General features: G+C 41.7%; 1 long non-coding RNA gene across 1 annotated transcript; it reads right to left on the bottom strand.

Annotated features, from left to right (window-relative positions):
- Positions 1–1553: 1553 nt before the first annotated feature.
- LOC118984300 (uncharacterized) lies at positions 1554–26711 on the bottom strand. Its single transcript, XR_005065898.1, has 3 exons — positions 26649–26711; positions 18474–18623; positions 1554–1735 (listed from the first exon to the last, which is right to left on the bottom strand). It is a non-coding gene; the product is annotated as an uncharacterized LOC118984300 (long non-coding RNA).
- Between the last annotated feature and the right edge of the window lie 855 nt (positions 26712–27566).

Genomic DNA, 27566 nt, shown 5'->3' with positions numbered 1-27566 from the left:
AGTGGGGTGAGAGACCCACCTACCCTGCGAGGAGAAAGGACCACCCTCTCTGGGCTTTTGTTACTCATCTGGAAAAACAGCTCTAGAATTCAGTGCCTCCACATGCAAGATAATGTACACATTTTTATGAACAAGAAAACCAAAGTCAAAGAAAACAATGAAAGTAAAATAAAAATCTCTACCTGAAAACACTTGAGAAATGTATAATAAACATGATTTTTGCCTCTAAAGAGCCACCTTGATCCCTATACATTCCTCATTTCCATTAAAAAAATCTCATTTCCATTATTGTTAAAAAGCAAAATAAAAATTATTTTAAGATGAAATGTCCCATTTAGTGTTTTCAGTCATTTCTTTCTTTCCCCCTGAAATATTGCCCCATTTACAGAAAATGGTGTCAGATGCACTATTGATGGAAATTTCTCCTGCACACTTCCAAGTAAAACAAAAACAGCATTAGTATCAATGCTATAGAACAAAAAAGTCTAAAACCGTACAAACAAAACACTTCCATGTCCCAAGGGCTGATCAAACAGAACCGAAGTGAACTAAGACATTTTCACACCCTGCTTGGAGTGTAGATTTATTTGTTTGGGTTTAAGAGTCTCCTTAAATAAATTGCATCAACCTCACTCCATTTCCTTCCTTAATAAAAATTATAACTGGACAAACATCAGACTTTTAAAATTCTAGAAATAAGAGAAAAGTAAAAATAGCTTCCCTAAGGAAATCCCTCTCCTAAAGTCTTACATGGTTTTGCTGCTTCCGGGAAATCTTTTTCTTTGGAGTAACTTGGAAGCATGGGGTTCTGCTTCTTGTTTTTAAACTGGATTCACACCAGGGCACTGAATTAGAACTTCAGCTGATTGATGGATCATGACCTCTTATAAACAATAACTTACTTCTGCTCTAGAAGGAGAATGGCCAATGCGAGAGTAGAAACACTGGAAGTTCATTCCACGATGTAATTTAAGTCTTATATTATATAGCACACCTTCATTGAAAAACAAAATGAAAAGAAACAAGAAAACAGAATGGTGTGAGCACTCTAAAATCATCTGCAGCACTTTTAAGGGTTAAACCTGCTTCACCCATTCTTAGTTGGAGAATGGCACCAAAGAGTACAGCTCACCCCTTCAGCGTGGCTAGTCCTACACCGGCGGTATCTTTAGGTTGTCAGAGCAGTCATGCACGCTATTTCCACCCCCCTCCCACCCAAATGACAGGATCCATTCATAGCTACTCACTACTGCAGGATTTGACCTGAGAAATGCTAGGATTTAATAACTCAGCAGTTGTTCTGAAAAGTCCCTAAATAATCCTCGCCCTTGGCCAGCAAGGGAACTGCCAGTCTCAAGTGCTCAGAAGCAGCTGGTGAGGTTCTCAGCCAAGTTTTTCCGATGCAGGAAGAGCTCTGGGACAACCCACTTGGATGTGGCATTTACAAAACTTGAAACCAGGCTTCCTAGATCTTGGAAAAGTTATTCCTGACTCCTTGGACCCAGATGCTGGCGAAAATTCAGCTTTTAGAATCTGTAGGTAACCACTCTTGTTTCCTTCTTTCTTTCTAGGAGCTGGCATGGTGGTTAAATTTTTCTAAAACAGTCATATTGATATGTTCAAAAATCCACTGCTGAGTCTCAGACAGAGGGTCACATCTGGCCATGAAAATCTTCTTCTCTGCAGGCTTGCAATCCATGCAGCTGCCACTCACAGGGTGGAACAGTGTTCTGTCCTGGAGAGATCAGAAAGAAACGACTGACATAATACCTGCTGAACGGTCAGAACCCAAAATACACAGAGGAAGCGAAATGTTCCTGTTTATACTTCAGTCTATCCCCACAGTGTGAAAAACAGACTGTGTCCCAAAGCAAACAATAGCATGCTGAGTTGCCACATGGAACACGGTTTCCTGGGATCCATCGGTACTAGGTAGGGCCTCCAAACAGGTTCAATCAGAAGCATTCATTCATTTACTGATATCTTTTTTAAAAAAAGAAATCCATCATTTCCTACTCTGTGGTAGGCCTTTTGCTTTTGTCCTTGGGTTTTGAAGATGCAAGCATGTAAAGTTGCTTTTCAAGTAGTTAACAATATGTAATAATAGAGTTATTGGGGAGAGGCAATATACAAAAATGATCATTTTTGTCTAAAACAACAGCAGCACACACATACACTCAGAAGAGTCGTAATTTTTCTTACCCTTGTTCTGAGCCTCTAACCAGAAAGAGAAATACAAAAGAAACAGGAAGTAAATCAGCAAGGTGCTCGGTTGCCCTAATTGGAAGATGAATATGGGGCAAGGGGTAAGTGAGTGACACGCAGGCAATATTTCAATATGTAGCCTCAATTTACTAGCACTTGAACTTCAGTCTCTTCTCAATCTCTTTATTGCCATTCCTGCGGTGCAATTCTCATTGTTTTCTGTAAAGTGGAGGAGGCAATGTCCACTGCTTTTAAGAAAAGGTCGCTAAGTACAAGACAAAGATAACAGCTCTGTGAATGAGAGGCACTACAGGAGTACATGTGGGGAGCAAGCTCCCTATCTGAATAGGTTTTATTAACACACACCCCTTTTTTATTGTGCAAACTGGAAAGAGAAAGTTAATGCCAAGAGAAAAAGACCCTTTCTTAACTAGTTATAAAACGCTGTCTCTTACAATGTCTATGCTAAAAAAGAAAAGTGTCAATAACATGTAAAAACTTCCCCAAGTTACTGCTTAAATTTTAGGATCACATAATGCTTAATTATTTAGCTTAGGAAATGTTTATGGGTTCTGATTATTTTCTTTAACTGGGGAATATTAGACTTGCAATGCTTTTAGAATTTAGGAGTTTTTCAGGTGCCTTGTGTAAACACTTCTGGATTGCTACTGTATGTTAAGACTCCACTAGCTAATATTTAATGTCCTTTTAGGGCCCCGGATGTTTGCATGGTTATGCACTATGGGAAGGAAGGAAGAAGAAAAGAAAATAGGCAGCTGCCAGCAATTTAGTTTTCACATTTCTATTTTCAGTGTAAACAGAGCTATGCCTAAGACAAAGGCTCACTCTTCTGTTCTCTAACTTTCCCTGAGTTTATTGTGGATTTTACTTTCCTTACACAAAGAGGGATCCTGAGGCCTCCTTCCCACTTTCTTCTCCCAACCTGCTTCGCTAGCTGACTGGCTGCCCTTTGACTCTAGAAGTTCTGAGGAGCTCTCTCCTACTCTGGACAGAAGGAGCAGATTCTGGCATGAAGGAGAGGGCCCTGCAGCTCACCCCACACCCCGCCCTCTTGGGGTCTGTTCTTGCTATCACAGATCCCTCTGTCTGGCAGCCACCTGGAACCTTGGGCAGCGGCCTCCTTTACCTTGTTGCTTTCGTCCTTGCCAGCATCTCTCGTGCTCTGTCTCCTACCAGGTTAGCTGCGTGGGCCTCATGTATCTAGATGAGTTTTGCGTAGAGCATTCTTAAGCTGCTAAAATTCCTGAAAATTAGTTCTATGGACCTGCTAAATTCCAGTACACTCAGTTCCATGTATAAGTACTTCTTTCCTCCCTTAGCTATCTGTATTCCTCCCTATTGATACCTTTATCAATAGCCGAAGTGGGGACCTCCATATGTTTGCAGTTTCCCCCTTGAGCACATGTTTCCGGGAAAGTTTAGACAGTGAGAAAAGGAGTAGAACCTGTTTCTGTTCTCTTCCCTTCACCAGTTTGTGTACCTCAGCGTGAAAGCACAAGCTGAACCAGATTTTCTGAACATTTTATTTTTTCCAACCCTATTTTCGGAGCCATAAGGTGATCATATTTTTGCAAATCTCAAATTGGAACATGTGCTCTGACAAATACAGGTGTACATTTGGGGGCCAATGAGGCAGGATATGCAAATTCAGCACTACCCTGAAAAGTCCAGAATGTGTTTGCTCTTGCTGGACTTTATGTTCACATTAAAGTGGAAAAGTTGAATTTCCTAAATCTATCTATGCCTGAGAAGCTTTATCAGTAAAGTGAGGGGGTGGATAAGATCAATCTCTAAGGTCTCTCCCAGCCATAAAATTGAATGATATACATTTCATTCCCAAGTTCACTCATGACAGAGACAAATGACGGAACATCAAACAAGAGACTATCAACATAAGCAGTGGACCAACAGATTGATTGCTCTCTGGTTGTAGGCTGAGTTCTGCTCACCCTAGTCTTTGCAGTAACCAGTTCATCCTAGAGGTGACACTTCTGGAAACATCTTCGGCCGTGTCCAGAGCATGCGTTTTCCACTTTTGACCTTGGAGGTTACATAATTGGCATCTTTATGTTTTTATTCAGCTAAGCTTTTCAATGATCAAATGTTTTTACTGATGCTTTTCCTGGCTGGAATTAAGTCAACGAATTGAGTGATCATTGGTGAATATGGTCTCTTGCTCTGTGACAGCTCCTTACCCTTGGTGTCCTCAGTCATGACAAGACTTGACTGTAACAGAACTGAACCCAGTTTTTTCTTTGGAATAGACTTCTCAGTGCTTTGGCAAGTTGTCCATAGCAATCCTCCTTAAAGGGCTCTTTTCACTGATTGTTCTTTGTTTAGTCCTGAGAGAAGGCATAGCATGTGCTCTGGCTGTTCAAAATGTAATTGCAACAAACTGCCTCTCCTGTACTCCTCCCACCTTCCCTGACTGCTTCCTCTCTTGTTTTTGTTTGCTTTTGTTTTTGTCTAAGAAATTAGAAATCCTTTAGCAGGACATGAAAAAGTTCCAGGTTTATAGACCTACCCTTCAAGGTCAAATCAGGTCAAGCGAAGTGCCTGGGTGCTGGCCAACCAGTCCACGTTGTGAAAGGTGTGGGTGGGATTTTTCAGGTAGCTCCTTTGAAAGGGGTGCCTCTTCCACACAGGCCTGTGATTTGATTGGTTTCTGTGTTATACTTTGTGGTGTTTGCAAGCCAGCATTAAATTTTGTGAGACTCTATACTTTTGTAGGGTCTACACTCCGAAAGAATGAGCACAATGTAGAAAACATTCCACCCTGTGTTTAGAGTCATAAAACAGCAAACACCACAGATGCAAAGATGATAAAACAGGTGGGCGAGTTCCTGATATATGGGAAGATGATTCTGGAAGGACAACTCCACCCTGTGGATGGGGAGGCAACCTGGTGCCGGGGAAAGGGCTGGACCTTGTTTCACAGGGAATTTGGGTCAAATTCCAGTCGTGCCCCATACTGTTGTGTGACCTCAAACGGTTACTTAATTCTCTGAGCCTCAGCTTCCTCATCTGTAAAATACAGGCATAATATTGCTTCACAAATTTGTTGAGAGGATAAGAGTTAACACATGTAAAATCACTGGCGCCGTGTCCTACATAGAGTAGATAACTCAGTAATAGTGGTTCTACTCCCCACTTCTCTGAACTTATTTCTAGTCAGGGAGCATGTCCCAATTCTAAAAAATCAGAGCGCACTCAGCACCTGGTCTGAGACTAGCCATTCAGGACCAAACTGATTTTTCTGAAATCCTGGCAAAATAGAATTTGCAGCCCTGGCTGGTGTAGCTCAGTGGATTGACCTGAGAACAAAGTGGTGCAAAGGCCCTGGTGCAAAGGCCCTGAGGTAGGCCCTGAGAACAGGCGCGGGCCTGTGAACCACACGATCGCAGTTCGATTCCCAGTCAGGGCACATGCCTGGGTTGCAGGGCAGTTCCCAGCAGGGGACTCACGAGAGGCAACCATACATTGATATTTCTCTCCTTCTCTCCTTCCCTTCCCCTCTAAAGATAATAAATAAAATCTTTAAAAAATATCATTGATAGCTATTTAAAAAATAAAAAAAATAGAATTTGCAAAAATTAGTACCTGCCTCTACCTGCTATCCAGGTGGATAAACCAGTGCCTTCTGTGTTAAGTGAAAGGGCGTATTGAGCAAAAGTCATTGATGGCTCCAGAACAAGCTCTTCTGCGTAATTTGATCAGTTTGTATATGATCTATGGATTTAAGCCATTTCCTTGAAATACAACATTATTCAGGTCAGTTGAGTTGCCTCTTATTTTCTGATATGTATTGGGAGATAGACATAGAAAGGTAACATAAGATGTGTTTCCCCTGACCCAAGACGTTGGGGAAACCAATAGGTAAACAAGAAATGTTTGAAGTAAAAAAAAAAATCAATACAAGGGGGAACTGGAATGGATTAAGATATTTCAGACATAGGGAAGAACATGTGAAAAGAGAAATGTAAAATAACATGTATATGTATGCATTCAATTTATTCAACAAAAATTTATTAAGTGCCTATTATTTCTCAGGCACTGTATTAGGTAGTTAGAATATATCGATGAACTTAATAAGACAAAATAATTCCCTGCTTTCTGGAACTTACATGTTAGAGAAAGGGATATGGGGTGGGGTGGTAGGGCAGTGAGGCACTGACAATAAATGATGAGCAGAATAGGTAAAATGTACAACCAGTATGCAAATTTAAATAGGGTGGCAAGGGTAAACCTCATCGAGAAGGTAACATCTGGGTAATCTTGAAGAAGGTGAAAAAATTAGCCATGCAAATATCTGGGGGAAGAGGGTTCCAGACACAGGGAGCAGCCAGTGCAAATGTTCTAAACAAGAATACAGAGGCCCGGCAGGTGTAGCTCAGTAGACTGAGCACCAGCCTGTGAACCAAAAGGTCACCAGTTCGATTCCCAGTCAGGGTACATGCCTGCGTTGCAGGCTGTCTCCAGTTGGTAGCATGGGAGAGGCAACTGATCTATGTATCTCTCACACGTTGCTCTTTCTCTCCCTCGTTTTTCTCCCTTCCCCTCTTGCTAAAAGTAAATAAATAAAATTTTTAAAAAGAGAGAGAATGCACAGTGATAGGTTAGAGAAACAGCAAGAAGGCCAGAGTGCCAAAAACTTGCTGGGCGTCTGCAAGTCACTTGGTGTCGCTGGAACACAAGGAGCAAGTTGGAGAGTCCCAGACAGTGATATCACAAAGAGAATCATGAGGAGACTGGGGTACAAGACTAAGGCTTGGTTTTTCATGCAAGTGTATGTAGGGGGTAGGCAGTGGTCACTGGAGGATTTAAAACAGTAGAGCCAGAGGATGTATATTTTGGGTGGGTGGTGCTAGTGGTGGAGAGAAGCATGGAGCAGGAAGGAAGGCTTTGGACTATACCCAAGAGAATAGCAGGTGGCTCCTGCAATCATCTGTATTTAAGCTTAGGCAAAAGCAAAAGCAAGGGAGGATGAATTGGAGGCGATCCAAGAAATGATGTGAGAAATATTTGAGAAGCAGTATATAGGGCTGTCTGATTAATGGGATACGGGGGTGGAGGGAAGGTGGAGGGAAGACGTGGATGATTAGAGGAAAAGCAGTGTTGAGGTAAGAAATGCAGAAAAAGGAACAGGATTGGGCTAGCGACAACAATGATTTCTGTTTGAGCTACAGGGAGTAGGACACTTTCGGAAACATCCAGGTTTAGATGCTCAGTGAGCAGCTGGACATAGACTAGACCCCAGGATAGCTCCTTAGTGTAAAGGGGGTAGAACTGAACTGCTCTGTCCTATTGACTATTCACTTTCATGTACCGTACGTGAAAAGGTAAGGCTTTTGTGAGAGAGGACTCCTTATAACCAATGCCTTTTGTCTCTAACACAAATGTGGGAGAATGAAGGTTTGGAATTATGAGACTAGTTTGAATCCTGGCTTTGTCTCTGACTATCACCTTTGGTGGTCACTTAGTCTGTGAGGGATTTAGGTTTTCTATCTGCAGAATAAATGGGGTGAGAGGAGGAAAGTGGGATGAGATAAGGGATAAAAGTATGTGCCCTCCCACCCCCTAGGGCTGTGGTAAAGGCCAGGGTAGATGTATGAATATCCTGTGAGTTCTGGAAGAGATACAAATTAAGTAGATTTTGTCTGCCTATTTGTACTGTTGGCATCCGGGAGAATGCAAATAACTCCCTGACAGACATAACAAGGAGAAGGCAGTCTTATTATATATTTTTCCCCATTTTTTATTTGACAGGTAGAATTCTCCACAGGAGGAGAAAACTGGCCTTGCCTCAATGGCTAATTTGGCCAGTCATAGTTAATGCTTCTTTTTTTTTTTTTACAAGTTTTATTTTTGTAGCTTCTATTTTTTTAAATTTTATTTTATTTATTTATTTTTAGAGAGGGGAAGGTAAGGAGAGAGAGAGAAATATCAATGTGTGGTTGCCTCTCACGTGGCTCCCACTGGGGACCTGGCCCACAACCCAGGCATGTACCCTGACTGGGAATTGAACCAGCAACCCTTTTGTTTGCAGCCCTTGCTCAATCCACTGAGCTACACCAGGCAGGGCAGCTCTTAATGTCTCGACAGAACTCTGTGGTGTGTGCCCTGAGGCAGTGCCAGCTGCGGTGGACCTCCTCTGTTCTTCTCACAGGCTCTTCTGGGATATAGGCAAGTGGTCTGCATGAGTGCATCCTCAATTCTCTTCAGAGGAGCCAGAATCATTTAAAAAATCCCGATGTTATAATCCTGCCTTTCAGACCATTCAGAGACTACCTGGTTTCTTAGCTAAATTTTTAACGTGGTCTACAAGGTCTTCTATGGCCCTGCCTCTGGCCAGATGTCTGTCCTTGTAGTTCAATTTTTCCCTCACACTCATAACTAGATTCTCTTTGACCTTCCAAGAAAACTGAAATGTTGCCTACCTCAGGGCCTTTGCACAAACCGATCTTTTTTTCTAACACTTCTTCACTTTCTAATTCCTACTCATCTTTTAAGTCTCCCCTGAAACATTTGTCTGAGAAGCCTTGCTTGCCTCTCTGACCTGCCTGAGTAGAGCCTGGTGTCTTGTGTTCTCATATTGTCCTGTGCACTTACTATATCTGGTTATTTCGGTCTGCTTCCCCACTAGACTGAAAGTCCCCAGGGTAGAGAAAGCCCAATTGTTCTATAGCTCATTTCCATCTGTCCATAGCTCTTGATCTCTCCTCAGTAAATTTTCCGGGAGTCATGTGAACACCATAGTAGCTGCTATTTACCGAATATGTATCTGTGTCTGGCAGTGCTAAATGTTCCACACAGGTTTTCTCATTGTTATCTGCCTAAGCTGCCAAGCAATCCGAAGGAATAGTGAATGTGGCCAAATGGGAGCTAGGCTCATTTATTCATCCAACAAATACTGATTAAGTACCTCCTATGTGCCAAGCAGTGTTTTAGGTTTTTCATGAAAAGAAAGCAGAGAAAAATCCCTGGTCTCATGGAACTTGCATTCTGATATTTAGTGAAGAAACATGACTAATCAACCCATCTTTCTGTATATGTAAATTTGGAGAGCTAAAATCAAATCAGAAGATAACTTGTTGAGCACATTGAGTAGTATAGCTAACATTAATTGATCTCTTATTAAGTACCATGTCCTAGGTTTATTTCAATTTCGTATAATCATTACAATAATCTTCTAAGGTAGGAACTATTATTTCCATTTTTAAATGAGGAATAAACACATAGTAATATCCCAAGATCCCAGAGTTAGTACCCACAGTAAAGCCAGAGGTCAAATCTCAGGTCGCCAGGCCCCAGAGTTTGTGCTCCTAACCTCGGAGTTACTTTATTCCTCTTCTTGCCTGAGCCAACTCAGAGAAATGCTCCAACCCCATGCTTGCCCAGTGGGGAGAAATTGTTCTAATTAGCAAACTAATTTAATTTTTTTATAGTTCCAGTTATTAAGATTCTTTTGTTTGCCAATCTAGATCTTAGCAGGCATTCAATTCAAGGAGCCTTTCCCCTCACGTTAGAGGCTGCGCTGGTCTGCGATGAAGCTTTTTCTTCTCCCAGGGACCAGAGAAGAGCAGCTGATCATGCTAGGTGAAATGGTAACTGGTAGGGATATTGGCTAAGTTACCCAGAGGTGGCAAAAATTAAAAGGTCATGATGTGACTTCAGCTAGGTTAGACATACAGATGAAAATAATGGGGAGATTGTGTGATTGATTGAAAAGGGAGCTTCAGTGCCAGGATGAAAACATTCCCCTCCTGGGAGTCATCCTCCTCCTTCTTTGACAAGGCAGTTGAATCATCAATTTGAATTGGAAATCATAATTTCGTAGGGTGTTATGACTGAAGCCTCCTACTGCAAATACAGGTATGATGCAGACAGCGTGCATAGGGTTTTCAACGAGGTGTTTGAAAAGTCCATCTTTGTTTTCTTGTGGTCAAGCTAGAGAAATGTGGGCTCTAAGATATTGCTATTAGGTGAATTTGTATCTGGTCGAGTAACTTCTTCCAAACAATGCTCATGAATGGATCAACGTCACCTCTATTATACAGGAGAGGGCTCAGTTTCCGGGCCTTGTGCTTTGAGATCAACAGCTTATAGTAGATCACGGCCTAAATGCACACTGTGATCGAGACCAAACTAGTTTGCTTGCTCATAAGTTGCAAAAAGACTCAAAATCCAGGTTGGGATAAATCTGGTGAGGTAGAATTTAATAGAAGCAAACGAATAACTACACAAGTACGAAGGATGAACTATACAGGTATGATACCGCAGAGATGTGTCTGTGTTGCAAAACATGAGAAAAGACTGTGGGTTACTGTAATACTGAAAGCTCATTAAGAAGCTGAGTATATAAAGTTCAGGCAGAAAATCAACCAACTCAAGCTAAGTGAGGAGAAATATACTGCTCATAACCCAAGGGTACGATAAGCTGTTGACAGAGGGCACTAGAAACTTTTTCTATTTTGGGGGAGGATTAAAACACACCTAGAATACTGTGTTCTGTTTTGAGTATCATCACTCTCGAGGGCTATCTGGAGTACGTTAGGACTGAGTGCCCAGGAGGTTAACTGAAGTAGAACCCAATGAAGTCATAAAGAGCAGTGGCAAGGAACTGGGTCATTTAATCAGAAGTAAAGAGTAAGGATCAGGTAAGTGTTGCTCAAATATTTGGGAGCTGCCTTCAGCAAGATGGATTAAATTTAATCTGTGTGGTCACCAAGGGCAGGAATAAGCTTTCTAATTCTCGTGACTATCTGGGAACGGTGGGCTGGCCTCAGAGAGCGTGGCGGCCTCAGTCCAGGGCTTTGCAGTAAGGCTTCGTGTATCAATACCAAAGTTGAGTTATATGCCTTTTAATTAAACTCTTTGTATACGTTTTCCTTGTTTTTTCATCCAGAATCAATAGCTAACCAGAGTGATTTAAAAATAACAACCTTGCGGCCTTCCATCTGGTATCTCTGTTGACCAGCAGGATTCTATGGGCAAAGAGGCCAAAGTCTTGGCATATATCACAAGCTACAATAAATAGTCAAATGCAGATACATGCCAAAAATTGCACCCCCTCACTTTTTAAGCCAAGTGACTGGCAGTGTTATCAACTTAGCCTGAAAGGTACATTTTTATCGGTGTGTCCTGTTTGATGTTATTTTTACACTCTTTTTATGGAAGTTAAATGATAAGAACACCCCAGTTAACAATGAAGAAAAATAATTTAAATCTTTCAGTTTGGGTCTTTGGAGACACTGTGTTCGTGGTTCTAAGACAAAGAGATGTGTTAAGTTTTATCCAGCACAGCTTGGGGTTCATAAAGGAGAGAATTATTTCATTAATTGAATCCAGTGGTTCTTAAAGCTATTTAAAGAATACTTATTTAGGAACTTCTGCACATTAGATATTATGCAGGCCATATAGAAATGCAAGAGAAAGTTTCCATCCTTAAGTAGTTAACTGACTGGGCAGGATACGATGTCACAGGTACACAGAAAGGAACAAAATGGTATAGTTTCCCAGCAGAAGGGCCAACTCCACCCAAGAGCAAGGTAAAGAAAGTAGGGGGAAATTAGAGCTAAAAAATGATTCGCCATCTGACGCTCATTCAAACACATTAGGAGCTTTCCCAACATACCAGAACCCAGGTCTCAGTGCCTTAACAGATGCACTTTTGCACATCTTGATCCCTGGTGCTTCATATTGTTTGATACTTATTCTTTTTCTTCCTTAACCTTTTCTTGGCCCTTTCATTTCCATATAAAGTTCAGAGTCAGTTGGTCAATTTCCACAAATAAACCTACGAGATTTTATTAGTTTTGCATGAAATTTATGCACCCATGTGTGAACTGACATCTTCACAATGACGTCTTGTTGTCCTCAATAGACTGCTCTGTCAAAGATAATGAAATATATATTTTAAATTGTTAAAAATTAAAAAAAATTCTCTTAGTGATTGTTTCTGGTTTTCTGTGCAAAGGTCTTGCATGTGTATTGTGAGATTTATTCCTATTTGTCACTTCTCATGGTGATCAAATGGAATCATTTTTGAATTTCATTTTCTATTTTTTTTGTTGCCAGTATATAGACAACTGATTTTCTTTACCTTATTGACAGGACTATGCTAAAATGAACTTATTAATAATTTAAATGTATAACTTTTTGGATTTTTTATATACCTAATATGTCAACTGTGATTAGAGTGTTTAATTTCTTCACTTCCAACTCATACATTTTAATTGCTTGATTTTGCCTGATTGCTCTAGGTAGGCTATCCTGTGCAATGATAAATAAAGCTGATGATAGCAGGCATCTCATTTTATCCCCAAACTCTGGAGGACAACTTTAACCTTCCACCACTAAGAGTGATACCTGTTGTGGGGTTTTGGATGTATCTCTGATTAGATTGTGGTTAGTTTATCGCTATCAGTTTACTTTCTGTTTGGCTAAGACTATTGAGTCAGATGGTAAAAACTTGAGGACTCAAAAACAGACCCATGGATATAAGGCCACTTGGCTTATGAGAAAGATGCTGCTTCTGTAGAGTGGGAAAAAGAGGGTCTTTTAATAAGTGGCGATTGATCAAATAAATATGAATATGAAAAAAAGAATAAATCTCCTCCTTACTTTGTACATGGAGAAATATTTCATGAAATTATATACCAGAAAGTACTAGAAGATTAAACAATGAAGCTGCCGAAGACAGCTTAGAAGTCTATCTCCAAGGCTTTGGTGTGGGCAGAGATTTCCTAAACAGGACACAAAAAAACATTAACTGTGAAGAACGGCTCTTCATCAAGATACTCCACAGGAAAGAAAAGGGAAGACATTGATCAGAATGAGATGTTTACAATACATACATCTAACACAGAACTTGTATGTATGTGTATATGTGTCTATCTATCATCCCAAAAATATGTAAAAGAACCAATGTTACAAAGGACTTCCCATCAGACTGTCAGCAGATTTCTCAAAAGAGACCTTACAGGCAAGAAGGGGCTGGAAAGAAGTATTCCAAGCCATGAAATCCAAAGACCTACATCCAAGATTGCTTTATCCAGCAAAGCTTTCATTTAGAATGGAAGGCCAGATAAAGTGCTTCTCAGATAAGATCAAATTCAAGGAGTTCATCATCACCAAGCCCTCATTATATGAAATGTTAAAGGGACTTATCTAAGAAAAAGAAGATGAAAAATATGAACAGTGAAAGGGCAGCAAACACACAGTTATTAACAACCACACCTAAAACAAAAGCAAACCAAGAGGACAGCTAGATCAGGAGCAGAACCATAGAAATGAAGAACACATGGAGGAGAAGGTACAGAAAATAGCATAGATGGTAGATAGAAAATAGACAGGGGGGAAGGGCAAGAATAGTGGGGGAAATGTAGAAACTAAAGAACTTGTGACACATGGTCGTAAACTAAAGGGGGGATGGTGGGGAAGGGGGTGTGCAGGGTGGAGGGGAATGAAGGGGGGAATAGAACAACTGTAATGGCATAATCAATAAAATATATATTTAAAAAAACAATCAGTAGGCTCACATTGTTCACAAAGATGACATCCAAAGCAGCTGACAAACACGTGAGGCCACACCACAATCACGGAATGAAACAGGGACTGAAGTAGACATTGACGCGGCCAAGTGCTGGCGAGGACTGTGGACCAGTTGGGTTCTCAGGGAGCATCTGCGCACCTCTTCAAGCCCCACTGTTTTTCCAGTGCACACTGGCCCACCTTCCGGGAGTTGGCCACCATCTCTGCTTCCCTCGGGGCTCTCTCTGATTTTGAGAATAGCTCTCTCTGTGACAGCAGGAGCCCCGAGGCATCAGAGAATAAACTCCCCTACCCCCAGGATTAATCCTAACCACGAATGGTGTGGAGTGGTGTATAAATGCCCCAATCCCCTTGTTCTCAATGTGTCTGCCACACCCTTTCCCGAGACCTTCAGCACGCTTGAGCCCGGCTGCCGACCGTGAGGCTTCCCAGACAGTACATTATTTTTGGATAGCCTACTTTTTATTGACTACCATAACGTTTCCATGTTACTTCCCCACTTCCTACCAAGATTTTGGGGGGGCCATCTCCAAAATAAGCCACTTGTACTCAAATTCTCATTTTAGGGTATAAATCTGGGGAAACTCAATTAAAAAATGTTCACTTAAAAAGAAAGAGACCTGGGTGATGGGTGATAACTCTGAATTTCCAGGGGGTATTACAAGAGTTGATATTACTTAGGATGGGTTGTTGTAGTGATACGGTGTATTAGGATATACCTCACTGCTACGTTCAATGCAAAAAGTGCCTTTGCCAAATACACAGACATAAATTTGATCATGTCATCAGAAACTGTGTTGGAAATTTCCTGTGGTTTATCTCTCTTAATTATCCTCCCTATTATCGTTGATGAGGAAGTTGAAAATCATAAATGCAAAGTAACCTTTTTGAAATCACATTACTGTTTCAGGGTGAATCAGGATGTGTTAGGAGGCCTGATCGGCAAGTCTTAAGTTTACCAGATTGTGAAGGGTCAGGATGAGAAGCGAGAGTGAAGGTTCTGTATTTTGTATTCAATGGCAAACCAGGTGGAGTTGTGAAACACAAGAACGCAAGGACCAGATGTTTTAGAAATTCCCTCTGACTTCAGGATGGAGGGAGGTCAGAGGGGAAAGGACAGGAGGCTGGGTGACCCTTTAGGGAGCTATTGCAATAACCCAGGGCTAAGACTCCAAGGGCAGCAGCTAGGGCAGGGCCCGTAGAAATCACAAAGAGAGGATGGATTTTTCGGCCATCAGCCAGGGGAGGGGATTGACAAGTTTACTGACCAATTAGATGTAGGGCGGGGCGGGGGGCGCGGAGAAGAGGGAAGACAGTTTCTTGTTTCAGATGTTGGTTGATGATTTAAATATTTTTACTGAGGTCACTTCAACAATTCCTTGTTCTTGTAACAGGGGTCCCCCTGGTGGTAAGAGAAAACCGAGAATGGGATTTCTTATCCCGGGTACCTGCTTGCATGGCATACAATTGTGCAACCGAACCTGGTTCCAAGACCCTAGTACAGGAATCCCCTGCCTGTTTTGTGTGTGGCAGCAAAGGCTCACATCTAAAGAGAACTGAAAGCTGGGGGGGGAGGCGGGGGAGGGGAGGAGCGAAGGTGGTTAAAACGTATACACTCCCAGCTATGAGATGAATAAGTTCTGGGGATGTAACGTACCGCAGGGTGATTATAGTTAACAATGCTGTATTGTATACTTGAAAGTTGCCGAGACAGTAGGTCCTAAAACTTCTCATCACAAGAAAAACAAATTCATAACTATGTGAAGTTATGGATGTGTTAACTCAACTTACTGTGGTAATCATTTTGCGATATATACATATATCAAATTGTTATGTTGTATACCTTAGAGGCATACAATGTTTGGGGGGAAAATCTTCCTGAACTAACAACTGAGAGCTGATGGCTGCAAATGGGTCAGAAAGTGAGGCCTGTCAACAACCTGCACCCACGTAAACAGGGTAGCTTCGGGCCGAGAAATCTCCATGTAGCCCAGGATGGGGCCGGCTGCTACGTGGTGCCGAATCCAACAGACACTGGGAACTCACTCATTATTGACCTGATTTCTTAAGAGTATGTCAGGGGAAAGTGTAGAGACGTTAAAGCCCGATACACCTGCCTCTGAATGTTGGCCCTGCCACAAATCTGCTGGTATGTTTCTTCCTCTCTGAATTATACCTGACGGTACCTGGGTGGTTGTGAGGTTTGAAGGAACTTGTGCAAAGCACCAGCCCTGTGCCTCCTTAACGGCTGGAGGTAATGATTCCCTTAGGAGCTCAGGAGTGACCCACTGAGGTCCTTGGGGCGAGTAGTAGGGTCTTTGGGATCCTGATTATTCATGACTCTGCTAACAAAAAGGGGCAACTCCAAAGCTGACTCAAAATACTGCTAACATGTCTGAAGCTCCCAGGGCCCAGTAGTGAATCTAAACACACAAGGCAGAATCCCAGAGACCTCTCTCTTTGTGGTTTCTCCCTTAATGCTGCGGGAATAGTCTTTGAAATAGACAAGAAGGTTTTTCTAAAACAGGTACATTGGAATAGGCCTCAGTCATCCACTAAGATGAGATATTTCAGAAAATTTCTATTTTGAGACTGTGGCATGTTTCTGATTATGTATAAATACCTTGCTTGTTATATAAGTACATGGTGAGTATAACTTTTTGCTAAGCAATGCAAAGCAAATAGCCACAAGAAGATCTGAGAAAAAAGCCACAGCGTAATTGCACCTAGTGGTCCCCTTTCACAGGTCCCTGAGGACCCTGGGAAGGTTTAAGTGTTACAGCTGTAAGTTACCTCTTGAAATCACCACAGCCACATTCATCTCCTCAGGAGCTCTGTGTGCATAGGTATTAGTTGGTCTTAGCCATCCTTAAGCTTTTGTAAGCTCTCTAATGGAAACAACTGCATTTTCTGGGTTTAACTGCATAGTATTGAGCATACTGTCTCTCGTGCTATAAATGTGCAGTCATGAGCAGCAGGTTATTAATTAGGGACCACCAGCATAGTAGGCAAAGGGTGAATCAGGTATTTCACTGATGTACCCAGAAAGTGACTTCTCAAAGGTCAGACTTAAACAAACAAACAAACAAAGGACAACAAACAACAAAAAAATCAAAACAAAACAAAAACATTCTTTTCAGACCACACATAGTCTGGGTCATAGTGAACAGTAAAGGGTTTGATAAGATTAATTATTTATGATGTACTTCATAAGGAAAACAGTGAAGTTCCCTATTGTAGTAATTCCCCCATGCTATGTCCGATGCCATATTCTTATTAGCTCTTTTGATTTTAAATTGTTTTGTAGAAAGATATAACACCTGGCATTTGATATTTTTACTGCACACGTGCCCATAATCTGCCAGATAATATGGTGGTATAATGTGAGTGTAGCTTTGGGCACCAGAGAGTTTATTATGTGAGGGAATAGGTATCAACACCAGTGGCGGCTCTGTGTGGATTCTCTGCAGAGTTTTCTCATTTACTTTCTGTCATTTTAGGGGAGGCTGATGATACCTCAGCCACAGGACAGCCCAAGCTCCTGGTCAAAGCGGTGGGTATGGCATTTTTCCTATAGTCTGGGGTAAGGCTGGATTATGTCGGAGTGTGACAGGCAGACAGAGGACAGGCTGCTTCCGCCTGGCTCTGCAGGCTGCCCACAGTTGCACGAACTTGAGGGGCAGGAAGCCACTTCTGAAGTGTTTGCTACCTGGGACGTGAGTCCTGCTTTAAAAACTAAAGAATTAAAGAAAATTGTACAGTATTCATAATAAGGATATTTTAAAATAAAAATTTAATCGATCCTTATTTTTATCACGTCAATAAAATGTGATATTTGTTTTTAAACTATTTTTCCTATCATTAAATGTTAATTATATCATTCTTTAAATTTTTACATTCTCCAAATAAGTTCTCCTTTGTGATACTTAGGCAGGATTTTGGCCAAATTACAAATAGTTCACTTTTTCTATAAGGGTTTCAACAATTATATCTACATAAGTGTATAATTATTTATGTAAATGTACTTCTCTTAACTGAGACAGTTCCAAAGCATATGAGTCTCACCTATATAATACATGAATAGCCCTGGCTGGTGTGGCTCAGTGAATTGAGCACAGGCCTGCAAACCACACGATCGAGGTTTGATTCCCAGTCAGGGCACATGCCTGGGTTGCAGGCCAGTTCCCAGCAGGGGACTCACGAGAGGCAACCATACATTGAGACCTCTCTCCTTCTCTCCTTCCCTTCCCTCTAAAGATAAATAAATAAAATCTGAAAAAAAATAAATGAATAGATTTGTTAATCTCTCTCTGTGCATGTGAGAGAAAGAGAGCGAGAGAATTGGGGTTCCTAAAAAGTACACATGTATTCATGTGGTCATTGGGTTTGTGGTCCCTCCATTTGAGAGTTGTCTGGGTTGTGACTTGTCCCTTCCCTGTAGCCCTAGTGTTCTGGTTCAAAGCCATTTTTCTGTCCAACTGGCTGTGATAGGTGTATGCATAACAAGCAAAGCCAAGAGCACATCACTTCCTACACACTCTATCTTTCCCCTGACCCCCAAGTGTGTGAGCCAAATATGTATGCCCATGTCCAGGTAACAATTTCCATCACACAGTGTGTTTTAAATGAAGACTTTGAGTTAGCAAGCCGTTAGCCTGGCCCTTGGAGAACGCCTGCCGTGAGCTGACTCTTACCTTCCGGTGTCCCCAGAGCTGGTTCCCCTTCATGCCATGACAGTCATAGAGAGTGACTGGGCTGTGGTGTGAGATGGCATCAAAGCAGAACTTCCGGGTGTGCAGCGGCTCCCCAGGTCGGATATCTTCTCTCCATCCAAAAGTAAAGAGCTACCAAAGCGACGATAGCAGAAAAGCTGCAGTGAGTTTAATTTGGAGAGATTCGAGAACAAGGGGAGCAATTTAGATTTTATGACTTACAGAGAAAAACTGTCTCGTGATAACAGAGCTGAGGAGAAAAGCACGTATCACAAAGTGCTGTAGCAGTGAGAGCTGCACCTTTGGGTGCCAAAAATGCAAACGAGGAGTTTCCAGGTAGGTACTAGAAATACCAGGGCACTGTATGAAGACAGGGAAGAAGGAGGTAGAAGAACTCTTTGATGAAGTTCTTTACATTCTTCATTTTGATAAAATGCTACTGGGTAAAATGCTACACAGTTAGCCTAAATGAGTAGATCAATTGAAAAAAGACCAGAAGTACAGTTGAGCTGTGTTGAAGCTAGCAACTTAAAAAGTTTGATTTAAATGAAAGCTAAGCTTGATGAAGTAAAGAATAGGCAAATAATTTCTTTGGGTTGACATTCTGAACTGTACCTCACAGTACGAAGTATAGTTCACGCACACACTTGCACACACTTCCCTTCCCCAAACTGAAACAAGTTTCATGAACTTATATTTATCCTTATTGCATTTAATAGACTCTGATAGTCCATCTGACCTCATCTTATTCTAGTCTATTCTACCCTATTCAACCCATTCTATTATTTTTTTTAAAAAATGCTGTTTATGATGTACTACATTAATTATACAATGTATTAAATTTCACCCCCGCCCCCACATTCTTGTAGGGACAGGGTTTTTTCTTGAGTTTGACCTGGACAATTGCTAGAGGGGTGCAGTAGAAAAAAGTCTTAAAGTGGGAAAATAGACTAGATGAGACATGGTTAATTCCAATTTTGAGTTCATTAAGGTTATATGAATCTTACTGTAGGACTTAAGGCAGGCCCAGTTCTATAAAGCCAAACTGGGAATTGCAAAGCGAAGAGGTGTCCAGGGGCCCCTGCTGATATACAAACAGGCACAAGCAACAGGGCCCTCAGTATATTTCAGTTTTTAAGTCCTACCCAGGGAAGAAAATGTAGAGAATCTGGCAAAATTCCAGGGATGACTAACAGAAACAGTTCAATGGTGGGGAAACTGCAGAAAACCTGAAAGAACTGGGTAAGCGGCCTGAAGAAAATCAGAAAAAAATTCTCTAAATCCAACATATGGAAGCTGGAAGCAGATTGAGTAAATGGCAAGTGGCTATAACTGTTTCCCCAAAGACAGGACAGAAGAGAATGTTTTGAATAGAAGGACAAAGGATTTTTAGGTTAGGCACTCAAAATTGATTCCCAAAGAGGAGCTGTGTGGTCTTTTTTCCTTGAGCATCTTTGTTTATTTGTTTAAATATGATTATGGACTGAGGCAATTTTAGATTCATTCAAATTTGCGCAGGAGAATGACTTCTCAAGGACAGATGTCTACTCAGTGCTTCCGATTTTGATCACTGCCCTCAACGCAGGACTCCGAGCTCCTGTCATCCTGTAACTCTATCTTACCCACATTCCTCTTTTACCTGTCTCTTCAACAGAGGTGTTGTCCAGGGCTCTCCTTGGACCCTCCACCCTTGCACCTTTTCTGGTTGGTCTTAAATATTCTCAGTGGCTCAACTCCTGACAATGTGCTAATAACTCATCATCTGTATTACATCTGACTCCACGTAGGATTTTCCAACTGCATGTCCCATGGACATCTCAGGTTCAACACATCCTAAATTTAATTGATTTTCTTCCCTTTTTAGCCTGTTTATACTCTTCTATTGTGTTTTAGCTGGTGGTCATATCATTCAACTTGTCAACCTGAGAGTCTTTCATCTTTAACCCTTTTGTCTCCCTTCCCCTCTTCATCTAATCTATTTCCAAGTCTGGTCATTTTTGTCTTCTAAATATTGCTGAAAATATCTCCTCCTTTCTATCTCCACTGCCATTGCTCTCTACCTTTCTTGTCTGGACTACTGAAATGACCTCCTAAACAGTTTCATTCATACCTTCCTTTTTAAATTCCTTCTTGTCCTTAGCCTCGGTAGCCTCCAGAGAATTCTGTTTGAAATGTCTATTTGGCCTTGCCACCTCTCAACCCAAAATCCCATGATAATTTTATATAAGCCTTAGAGAATAAAGTTTAATTCTTTACATTTTAAACATGTTCATTTTAAAGAATTGAACTGTAAAGTTCTGTTCTTTACATTTTTAACATGTAAAGAACTCTCCACAATCTGGTTTTGCCATTTTTCCCCGGCTGCATCTCTTCCCTTTGGTCTGTGTTCCAGCCACAAGAAAATATGTACAGTCCCTTGCACTAATCGGGCTATATTTTCCCTTCTGTGGCTTTGTTCAGGGCATTCCCTCTGGTTGGAAGGCCAACTTTCACTAGCCACCCTAGTGAAGGCTCATTGGTTTTATGACATTCAGTTCAGCTGTCCACTTATCCAAGCAGCCTTCCTCTTTGAACCCCTCACTTCTCGCCACCGCTTGCTTTTACTTCATCACGTCTGCCCACTTGTGTATCTGTTCATCTCACTAAACAGTGAGCTCTTTAATGGCAGGAAACATACCTTCTTTTATCTTTGCATTCCCAGCAATCTGAACAACTCATGACACATAATAAATGTTCAATACAATTTCTACCAAATAAATAAAAACTTGCACTTGTTATATCAATAGAGAGTGTATTGGGATAGCTATCAAAATGCATGACTTGATCCTTTTTCGTCCCTCAGAAAAATTTCTTCTGTTTGTGTCTAATCACAACAATATCAACCCCACATTTCAACTATAATGATTCTAGGCTCAGTTACCTATTATTTCCTGGCCTATAAGCACGCCATTGGCATTGATTAGATCTTTATTTCACTTAAATATCAAGGTTCCTTGTTACTGTAACAAGCAGACCAAACAGTGCAGGAACCAGTGGTCTTTACTGGTTTACCTAGTTCCCTCTCTGTTGCTGTCTCCTGTCTTTTTGCTTATCCCCTGTTTCGTTTTTTATACACTAAGTCTTCACTTAACATCATCAAAAACAACTTTCCCATAGGCTAACTGATTAAGAAAGAGTTCCCATGGCAACTCATCAACATTATAGTCAAACCATGTTGAACAAAACAACGTGATTTGAGGACCTGCTGTCCCCTTAGAAGGCCAGAGACAAAAGGGACTGTAGTCCTCTCCCAGCACATTCTCATACATAGGGGAAAATTGGTCCTGCAAAGGTCAAATGGTTTTATAGACAGTTTTTCTTGTTTGTTACTTGTCTTACACTTAATAAATTGATCTATTAGGTTCAAAAGAATACCTGTGTGAGGGCGGACTTATGCAGATTTGTCTCGGGCAAATTTATTCATGTACTGTCACAATTATATACCAGGGATTCCTCAGGTGACTTTTATTTCTAGCTTCTAGGTCTGTTATTATAGATTTGTGGACTGATTGTTAGCTTGTGGTCTTCTTCAGTGTTTTATGTATTATTGCTTTTCTTATTACCTGGTGATTACCTTCTTGCATCCCATGTGATATATCTTCAGATTATACCAATTGTTTTACTCTGCTGCTTCTACCATTAGCTAATTTTTTCTCTTATGCTTTTGAAATGCATGCAATTGCCATTTATCTTGTCCTAATGGCCATGTCAAACTGATCAGGCATTGAGCGTTTCATTCATTAAGGCACACTTTTCTGTGTGCACTCTTGTCACGGCAGAAACAAGCAGACATTATGAAAGCATTGTCACTGCTCACATTGGGTGGTGTTTTTGTGACATTCACAGTTTGTCTTCTACCCTTGGGCTGTTCCTTACACACAGAAGAATTATTTCCTGGAAAATAACTCCTGATTCTTTGTCAACCTCCAATCCTTCAATTTTAGAGCAAATCAACATGAATTTCTCTACTTTCTTTTTTTTAATTGATATTTTTAAATATAGATTCAGAATGATACATAACTCATGTCTTTGCTTTAATGTTGATTTGGTATGTGTAATGTCTGTGTTGTTTTACATGAATAAGCCCACTAGACTCAGTACTGCAAATAGTAGGCTCATTATTGTAATCTTGTTACCTGATTTGGGAGGATTAAACCTATTTCTCTCTCTGTGGGTGGTGTGACTTAGATCCAGTGTTGCGTGGTTGGCAGCCACCTGGGATCTGCAGCGTGCTCTGTCCCGAGAGGGAGACTATGTCCCAGAATCCATCCTTTTACCACATGCGGGTACCTGCTTCCTCCCCTGTTACTGCATCTCCTTTCCAGGTCTTTGCAAAGGGGCATTTCTCTGCTACCTCAGCAGGCCCAAGGCCCGCTCCGCTCCCCTGCAGTCAGCGCTTCCTCCCCGGAAGCTGTTACAGCCTGCTGCCTGGAGCCACAGGGCCCCTCTGCTCCTCCCCCCCAGCCCCTCCCCTCCACTTTCTCCTGGGGGATTCATGCTAGAATGGCAGTGGGGAGTGTCCTTTCCCGACCTATGGTCTTATTTCGGTCTCATTTGAGTTTTCTTTTTTGGTCTGTAGAAGAAATGGAAAGCCAGCACACGAGGCCGCAGTGGTATCAAACGGCTGAACAGAGGGCCCTGAAAAATGAACCACAGACGTTTGCTTCCTTCAGAGAAGCCATATTAGTCATCACTGGTGCTCTGCAACAGAAGCAACTTTCTCACCTATCGACACTTGAATCAAAAAAACAAAATTAGTGAACAAGCAGAACAGAAACAGACTCGTAGATACAGAGAACAGTTTGATGGTGGCCAGAGAGGAGTGGGGTTGGGGGATGGGTGAGAAAGGTGACGGGATTAAGAAGTACAAATTGGTTGTCACAGAACAGCCATGGGGATGTAAAGTGTAGCACAGGGAATATAGTCAATAGTATTCTGATAACTGTGTATGGTGTCGGCGGGGTGTGAGATTTATCAGGAAGATCACTGAGTTAGGTACACGATGTCTAACCACACAACACTGGATGTGCCCGCCTGGTCTGGTACGTCAACTATAATTGAAAAATAAAAAATGGTTAATGGAAAGAATTAAAACCGAAAAGAACACTTCGGCACTGCTGAAACTGGTAGTTTCTCTCCCTTTGAACTTGATGTATTTCCCCTGCAATGAATTCACTCAGCAGTTTTCTAAGGTCTAGGTAAGACTAGGGACTGTGCGCTCAGATGGGAGCGTTCCTCTCTCATGAACCTTTCGGCAGTCAGTTACCCTTCATCTAGTTGTTCGGACTTGTGTGTGTCTGTGTTGAAGGGTAAAGTTCGAACTCATCTTCACTGTTTGGACACAGGGGTAATAAATATTTTTTTCCTCAACTAAAGAAGAAAAAGAAAAGTGCTTCAATAGACTCTTCTTTAGTTCCCCTGTGACTATTGTATGCATTTATTTGTTTGTTTTATGTGTGCCATTAAAAAAGGATTATTTTAATTCTCATAAGTGTCCCTTTTGCGTTCTATGAATGCATTTGAGTTAAATTTTGACTACTATAAATTTCCTGTCCTGATACACTTCTTTTCTCATTCAGGAATTGAAGTCTAAATATAAGCGAATGAAACCTAATTCTTATGAGTTATTGAGTAATATTGAATAAAGCTTACAGTTAATTACTGGAAAACAAAGCAGCTTGTAAGGTTTTCACATCCAAGTCAATATAGTGTGATACATATTTCAAATATGATTTATTTTTCACCTCCTGTAAACCTTGTTCAATCTTCCTGGAGCTCCGTTTGCAGCCTCTAGAGACTACAAATCTTTTTACAGAGATTTATTAACTGGTCGCCTCAGCTTCTCTTATGTCTGCTTGTCTAGTGCTTCCCTCTGCTGACTATTTCTTGAATTACATGCCAGAGACGTTTACAGTTTTGTCTGAGGGGTGAGGAGAATGAAACACTTTTAAATGTGTATGCCACAGAGTTGGTTTTATATATATTTATTGTCAGGAATTAAATAAAATCTGAAGCCCAGGTCATATGTTATTCTAGAACATTCCAGGGGATGGAAATATTAATCCTGATTCGGGCATTCAAGTGTGCATACCTCGCATCAACCAGGTGCCTAGGTGTGTTTCCTGGTTGGGCTGAATAGAGATGGTAGAGAGAGAGGGATTAGCCTTTCAGACAAAGATTTCCTATTGGCACGCTCCTTTTTCTTTTCTCTTTTTAAAACATAACCTTTTCCTCTAAAGATGTCAGTCTTCCTGACATGCCTCTGAAGCCTTCCCTCTTGCTCTCAGGCTGAAGTCAGAAATGCATCTTGGAGGTACCAGGCCAACACTATATCTCACATCCCTGGAAGCACCCCTGTGGTGCTCGTAGAAAGAGACAGAAAAAGGAGAAGGCAAATCAGCTTTTACTGACATTTCATCCCTATCAGTGAGTCCTGGAGCTGCGGTCTTCTTTCAAGCCCGTCTGACAGGTGTCCACGTGCTGCAGGACGTGGTTGAGGGAATGATGAATCAACTGTGTTTGGTACGTGGCAGCTGCCTTGGGCCTGAGAGAGAGTGCTAATTTGGTATTGTCATGATGCTCTCCAGGGAGAGGAACTGTGAGAAGGCAAAGGGGAAAGTATATTTACTCTGTACCTACCATAGGTGTGAGAAGCTGTTATATCTTAGACATGATTTATTCTCATAATCACCCTGTTTGTGAGACGGGTTCCTGTCTCTACTCAAAGATGGAGGAGTGATGGCCTTGAAAGATTTAATAACTTCACAAGGATACACAGGTCAAACTGGTTGACATCCAGGTTGGCCTGGTGGCAAGGCTGTTCTGGAACATCATGACCTTGTGGGACGCGTACAAGGACCAGATTACAGGCTACGGCGCGGGGGGGGGGCGGGGCATTGTTGGTTCAGTGATTGACTGCATTAGTTCTTGACTGTGCTGTGCACTTGGTCCACCGATGCTTTCCTGAGTGATGCTGCTCTGCACTGTTGTGCGGGCTAGAGGAGGGGCAGGAGGGGTCATGGGGTCAACAACTGCATGGTTGGGGTGCCACCATGCTGAATCGCAGCACCCCTGAGCACTCTGCGAGATCCTGGGCTGGACAGGGTGGGTCTTTACTAGTATAACCGTGATAGACACTGGAGGGAGATGGCAAACAGGGCACAACACCACACAACAAATCACTGGAAATTGCTTGCCTACTATTTTGGTTTTCATAAGAGAGGTAGTATAGACGATTCCAGGAAAGAGAATGCACGGGGAAGACATACTATCCTGAACTTGGACTATATTCTTTTGCAGAGGGAGAGAGGGGGGCAACCTCGGGGGAAGGGGCTTTAACTGTACCTGTACATTGTATTGTTTTAAAGAATATAGAAATGACTACAGATACTTGTTAAACCTGCATGGGAAGTATGTAAGTGTCTACTATAACATTTTTATGGTTTCCTATTTGAAATATTTCACAATTAAAAATTAAAGCACTAGAAAGGGACAGATGTGACTCTAGCCCTGTCCTTTTTCTTTTACAGGTGACACGGGGTGAGGAGAGCCCCTTCCGAGGGCTGTTGAATTTCAAAGTGGGTCAGGTGTCACACCTCACTCCAGAAACTGAGTCGCACTGAAATGGTTTTTAAGTCAAAAGCAATAAACAGTCTTAAAGGATCCCACGAAGTTTATCTTGGGTGTTATTGCCTCAAAGTTAATCTTTCATGTGTACGTTTACAAGCCCCTTTGACAACAAGAGGCACACGCAAACTGTTCTTTCCAATATACAGCTGGAGGGGAGGCACGAGATTAAAGTCACACAAACTTATGGAATAACAAAGAGTCTTTCATTAAAACGATGAAATTTAGTTGGAAGAATTCCATAGCATTCTACATGCTTTTTACAGTTTGACAACTGTCATTCCGGGAAAGGAAACACAACCTTTCTAACGTCCTTCCTATGATTTAAAGCACATTTTCATACATTATTTCATTTGATTATCACCACTGCTCTGAGAAGGAACAGAAACAAAGAAGTGAAGCAAGATCCCATCTCGGGATAGGTCCCCACTGACCCCCCCATGCCCTGCTGCAGCCCCACCCCCAGCCCATGACTTCTGGGCGCTGACGCACCTGCTCATGCGACCACGTCCTCTCAGAACCGTCCTTGACACAGATGTCCAGCCTGAGCTCCGTGCCTGTGGCTCCGTGTTTGCTGTCCACACAGAGATTGGCTGCCACGTTTCGAATCTGGGGAGAGAAGGAACAATGGGCCTGAGGCCATTTTTTCTTTACCTCTGCTTTCTGACAATTCTGGTATAGACGCAGGAGCTGGGTTTTTGCCTGTGATTTCATGATGACTAAACGATGCCTTAAATTTATGGCAATTTATGGAGAAAGCAGGGAAATAAAAATAGCACGGTCCAGTCTCTATGTAAAAGAACAGGAGCTGGAAGGACACCAAGACTGTGGCTGACGGCGGCAGAAGAATGTCTGATTACAACATAGGGGGCGGCAGAGAGTTCCTGACTTTTCTAAAATGGGAGATTTTTCTTCTTCAGGTCGTTCTTAACGTGGGATGTAGCTTCTTGTTCAAAAGCATCTTCTACCATTTCCACCTTAACGAGGGAAGAGATCCAGAATGAGGCAGGTGATGCAGGTGAAGTGTGTGCTGAAAAAGTGAACCACTGAGCGTGATTCTGGGCAGGATATGGTGACCTTGAAATTGCAGTTTGCCCAGGACAGTCTCAGTTTATACCTAGGCCCGGCTGATATATTAAAAAATGTCACCCCAGAGGCTTGTCAAACAGCAAATACAGTACTGTTGGTACAATGCTATACTGGATAAAGATTCTCTATGTAAAGTCTGAACTTTGAAAAGTTGCAGAACTAAAAAGAGAGCAAAAATTCTTTACAATGATCATATGAACACTGATATAAGAAACCAAATTGTTAGGGGTGGGAAAAGGGTGAACTATGAAAAGTAAGAACAGTAGGCACAGCCGCAGGAAGGTTGGACACAAACATGTCCTTTCCTCAGATCTTCCTTCC

This window comes from Sturnira hondurensis, unplaced genomic scaffold, assembly GCF_014824575.4.
Source record: "Sturnira hondurensis isolate 20B ecotype Veracruz unplaced genomic scaffold, ASM1482457v3 Scaffold0003693, whole genome shotgun sequence".
Lineage (NCBI taxonomy): Eukaryota > Metazoa > Chordata > Mammalia > Chiroptera > Phyllostomidae > Sturnira > Sturnira hondurensis.
The sequence above is the reverse complement of the archived record's forward strand: the minus strand, read 5'-3'. Positions and strand labels throughout refer to the sequence as shown.